Here is a 6,000-nt window from a genome sequence, read left to right as displayed (position 1 = left end):
TAACACTTTCATAACTATTCTGTTACATAACATAAATGTCTTCTATGACTGTATATTCACACGTATTTGTGTATGAAGTGTAAAGTGTGATCAAAAAGTTAAAATTAGTAATTAGCCAGGCGTGGGTGGTGCACGCCTTTAATCCCAGCACTCGGGAGGCGGAGGCAGGCTGATCTCTGTGAGTTCGAGGCCAGCCTGGTCTCCAGAGCGAGTGCCAGGATAGGCTCCAAAGCTACACAGAGAAACCCTGTCTCAAAAAAACAAAAATAAATGAATGAATAAATAAATAAATAAATAAATAAATAAATCTAGTAATTAAGACTGGAATAAAAAAATAAAAACCCTATTGCTGCCAATGGCCCTAATCCTACTTTGTGTTCCAGCACCCACATTGGGTGACTTACAACCACCTGTAACTCCAGCTCCAGGGAACTCAATACCCTCTTCTGGACTCTGGGCATTATACTCTTGTGCATGCACCCACACAGAGACAATATATACACATAACCAAAAATAAAGTAAATCTTAAAGAATAAAAATAAAGTCAAGAAGAATTGACATAGCTCGTACATTTATCATTATGCAAAGCACCCAGAAAGCTGGGTGTGCTAGCACATGTCTTTAATCACAGCATTTGGTAGAGAGAGGCATGTAGATCTCTGTGAGTTCAAACCCAGCCTGGTCTACCTGAGTTCCATGACAGTCAAGGCTATGTAAAGAGACCCTCTCTCAAAATTAATTAATTAATTAATTAATTATTAATTCTGATGTTGTACAAATGTGTCCATATATGTTTCTAACACAGCTCCCTCATGACCACCATTACTTTCTCTGGGTTTCTCAGGGTAAGTAACATGACCTGATATGCTAGGGCTCCATATCTGAGTCTCCCACCCAGGATTCTAATACTGAAAGGGGAAAATTAATAAAAGTCTAAAACCCAGACTCCAAAGCCCAAAAAGAAAACTCTGAGTTCCCAAAAGGCAGTCAGCAGACAAGGTTAAACAAAGGTCCACAGGACTCAAGCCCTTAGACCAGATATCACACCCTAGAATGGTGTCCACATTCCTCTGGTCCAAAGAGGATTAAATAGTTATCAATTGTAGAAGTCCCCAGCCTAGGAGACAATTAACAAACGCATTTCCTCTGCAGCATCCTGCTTAATTGCACCTTACCTGACGCATACAATCTTTGTCTTGTCCTGTGTAACCATGGAAGTTTTGTAATCTTGGGACTTGCAGCCCTACAATTTTCCCTTATAAAAACACCCCACAGTCGAAAGTGGGGATTCCATTTGTTCCCAAACGAGTGGGGTTCTTGCTGCAGTTCATATCCTCGAGTCAATAAAGAAACCTTTGTCCTTGCATTCGGTGAATCATCTCCTTGTTGGCGGGTTCTTTTGGGGCTCCAAAATCTGGGCACAACAATACCAGAGAGCCAACACAATGTGCCGAGAATATCTGCAAGTGGCTAGATAAGGTGTTAGTGACACAGCCCAGTTACAGAGCTGGTTCTAGGCATAGAAATGGCTACAGATGCAGAGCTGGTGTGGAGCTGATTCAAATGGGATGAGCAAAAGTCCCAGGACAGAGAGCGTTGGGTAGTTTGATGATGGGCTGGTGGGCACCTCTATAAATCAGCATTAGATGTTTCTCACTTTGTATGGCTAGGAAAGAGGGTGCCTTTGTTCCTTGGCTTGATGAGTTTGGGTTTGCTGGGGTACAAGGGTGTGCCACCATGAATGGACTTGTCAATCTTATTCTTCTGATGGTTCTTGGGCCTTGGGAGGAGCTTCTTTTTTTTTTTTTTTAAAGATTTTATTTATTTATCATGTATACAACATTCTGCTTCCATGTATATCTGCACACCAGAAGAGGGCACCAGATCTCATAACAGATGGTTGTGAGCCTCCATGTGGTTGCTGGGAATTGAACTCAGGACCTCTGGAAGAGCAGTCAGTGCTCTTAACCTCTGAGCCATCTCTCCAGCCCAGGAGGAGCTTCTTAACTCTCAAGTATACATACTGACAACTGTCAGCTTAATAGATGGGTGTGACTCATCAAGCAAGGCCTTTAGTCTTGTGAAACTAGGGTTCAGGGAAGTTTTAAGCAGGGTCTTGAAGGGAGTAAAGGATAGCCTCAGATGGAAAAGGGGTGTCCCTACTTATGGAAAGCCTCATGGATATCCTGGAGTGGCTGGCCAGCCCTCATTCTAGGGAGAGACTTACAGAGAGAGTCCAGGTCTCTCCCATCAGCTGGAATGGACCTTGGAGATAAAAACTGGGGTTAGTATGCCTGCCTGCACTGGGCAGGGAGATGGGCAAAGGCATTAGGGCCACAAGAGACAAACTGCAAGTGGGCTGGTGTGCTTCCACATCAACTTTACAAAATCCACATTACTTTCCCTTCTGTAAAAAATGAAACAGTATTCATGGCTTGTTTAGCAAGGAAGACTGATGTGAAAGCAAGCCCAAAGCAGCCAGAGTTAGTTTGTAAGATCGGTCCCATCCAGAGCACAAAACTTAAGGCTGGAGCTTGCAAAAAGTGTCGCGTGCCATATGTATTAGCCCCACATTGAGGGGCTATATGTTGTGGACTGGTGTTTGCCAAGCTGCGATCGGAACCAGACAAACAGCCCCTGGTCTGTTCCTGAGTGGGGGAGTGTAGATGAGGGAAGGCTAGCTATAGGCATTAAAGAAAAGACAGAGATATAAGATCATATTAGGAGGGCAGTATCCGTTAATACTGAATGCGCCCAGTTTATTCATACATCATCTTAAGTAACCAACCAAAGTTGGGGACAATGGCAGAAGACATCTATTATTTTGTATAAAGGGCAGATAGCAATTACTTCCCTTAATCCTAAAGACTCTCTGTAGTTGGACATACTATTTGGCCATCAGGCGCTCCATAGCTGAAGTATCATCTAGCCTTCAGGATGAGTGTAAACCTGGGCCTAGGTCTATTGTTATTCAGATAGGAGCCACCACCGAGGCCAGGACTTCCTGCAGCTGTTAAGCAAGTATCTTAAAGAAAATAGGAGTGATTTGAGCTCTCTGAACTTGTGGCAGGATGGAATAGATTTCCAATATATGCCCCCGCCCCATCAAAAAAGCATTCCTCATACTCTACATAAACTTGATCCAGTCTTCGGTAAACGAGGAGCATTGTCAACAAATTTGCATGTTACCCTTAAAGAACCTCTAACTCCCAGTGCCAAATAAATGCTTGCCGCAGACCCTGTTTGTATTCAGAGCCGACTGCCAGTCTGCTTGCGTTTGTCTGAAAGTATGAATATTTTCCCAACCAATTTAATAACATTCCGGATTAGAACAGAATTATTTTATCTCGGGAAGGACAGAGATAGGTGTACAGACTGGCCAAGTCAGATTTGAATTTTAAAAACAATTTTTCTGTATATCCTTGGGTCATTTCTCCTCCTACATCCTGTTCTCTGCCTGGAATATGACCCCCCTTTCGTCAGGTTGAGTGTGCTGATGGTCTCTCCCTTCAGGGTGGTATTGAAAGTCAGCCTTCTGAGATTGTGCTTGGACAGGAGGAGAGCAAGAGACTTGAGAGAAAGAAGGCTGGATTTTATCTAACGGGAGAAATTGAGGGAAGGGAACCATGTCAGACCTGAGAAGGAGAGAGTGTGTGACTGTCTGCACCATGGGGGAGATGAGTATGGACTGTCCACACTAGCAGAGAAGTGTGGACATTGGTTCACTAGCTCCTTTTGGTTGACTTTACAGCTGGTTTCTATGGTGACCAGGGATAATTAGAAAAAAAAAAAAAAGTCACTTGCTCCTTTCAGCTTCAGGCCACATAAGGTTATTCTCTTTTTCTTTCTTATCGTTATTCCTTTATCATCCCCCCCTCTTTCTAGACAGTGCTTACCACTCATTTGGGGGTGAATCACTGGAATCTAGACCTTGGTGTTTGATTCTTGGAGCAGAATGGAGGCAGATTCAGCTGAAACATCGCCTAAGTTAAATTTGGTTTCAGAGGAGTGACTCATTTTATATTGCAGTCCTTGTCACTTACAGTCAGGGACACATTCTAAGATAGGTGTCACACATTCTGAGATATGTGTCATTAGGTGCGAAAGAGTGAACACCACAGGCTGCTATCAAATACTAACGTGGTCACAATGTCACTAGGTAATATGATCTGGAGTTTATTGTTGATTGTTGACAAAAGATATTGTTGGCAACTGGCTGTACTAAGTATGTCTCTAATACTACCTGGGGCATACATATACTAAACAGGATTAATTAAAATTATTATTTTGTGTGTGTGTGCATAAGTGGAGGCCAGAGGACAACTTCAAGTATTACTCTTCAGGCTCTTTTTACTTTGACTGCTCTGGGAGCCTGTACTTGACTCTGGGCCTTACACTTGGTGGGCCCTAGTGCTTTTGCCAATAAATCCTCCTATGAACCAGACTCCAGAGACGGCTGTTTTCTGGATACTTGCAACATGATATAATAAATTAAAATTCATCTTATAATGTGGCTCTCGAGACAGAGACTGTTCTGCAAGTGACATCATGTCGGGCTAGTGACACCAATGTCATTAGTAATGTTTACATTCAGGACAGTATCCTTGGCTTGAACCTATGGGAAAATAGTCTAGAGTCCCACTGCCTGTGACCTATAAGAATGGCCTCCCATTGGGAGGAGGCTGGTAGATGGTGTCCCTTTAGGACACAATTCTGTTTCATCTATGTCTCTACTGTCTCAGTAAATAGTTTTGGATAAATTATGACATCATTTGAAATCACACAAACTAAAACTGCTGTGGGGGACACAAAGCTCAGAAGTCATCTCCTCTTGGCTCTCTTATCCTCCAGTTAATTAAAAAGAGCAAGCCTTAGTGAAGGGAAGTTCTGAAGGATGTTCTACAGGTCCCAAACATGTTCTTCACTCTCTCCAGCCTCTGGGCCATCAAATACATGACTCTTCTTGCATGAAAGAGACTCCCCCTCACTCTGGTAACCTCCTAGGTTTTGTTCAAGACCCCACTTACAATACATTCTCCATCTGATCTTGCAAAAAAGAAAATTGCTACAGTTCCTTGAGGATTTTTTCTGAGTCTATACTATCCATGTTCACAAGCTCAAAGACGAGGTTGGGAGAGCTTATTTCTGTACCTCCAGTAGTAGGATCTTCAGGAATGGAGGGAATATGTATAGTAGGTTAAAGCAGCCATCAGGGTGTTTTTTTTTTTTTTTTTTTTAACCTGTGGTAGGGCATGTGCTGCAGATTAGAACAGGAAGGTGGGCTGCTGGCAGCTGAGAATCCACTCCCCTACACAATATGTAACACGAATAAATAAATGGCCCAGAAACTGATATTGAGGTTTAAGCTTCAACCTGAATATCAGAAAAGCAAAGCAGCCAGTCACTGTCTTCTTACCTCTACCTCAGGCTGAATGGGTTGAATCCATCGCCACGAGCTCTCACCAAGCCTCAGACTGTAACCTTTGCTCAGTGTGGCGGGGGGAATGAATGCCTCTCCAAAACCTTGCTTCTGTCTTATATACTTCCCTAATGTTGGGATTAAAGGTGTGAGCTATAACTCTCTTTTAGACTGATTCACTCTTGTGTAGATCTGGGTGGCCTTGAACTCACGGAGATAGTCTATCTCTTAATCCTGAATCCAAGGATTAAAGGTGTGTACCACCACCTCCTACTTCTGGCTTCTGGGAGGGATTAAAGCTGTGTGATTAGCTTCTATAGCTTGGGGCTGACTTTACTTTCTGAATACTCAGGCAAGCTTTAATCATAATCATAATTATAAACAATAATATATCACCACACAATAAATAAATGTTAATTTTTTTAAAAAGTTGAAAGCCAGTCATGAACTGGAGTCCATCTTGGAGTACACAGTGAGGTAGAGGCCAGTCTGGATTATAAACAAGATCTTGTCTCAAAAACTGATTAAACGCTAGAAATCCTCTACAAACAAATGTAGTGCTGGGCATCTGTTTGGATGCC

This window comes from Cricetulus griseus, chromosome 7, assembly GCF_003668045.3.
Source record: "Cricetulus griseus strain 17A/GY chromosome 7, alternate assembly CriGri-PICRH-1.0, whole genome shotgun sequence".
Lineage (NCBI taxonomy): Eukaryota > Metazoa > Chordata > Mammalia > Rodentia > Cricetidae > Cricetulus > Cricetulus griseus.
Note: the sequence above shows the minus strand (reverse complement) of the source record.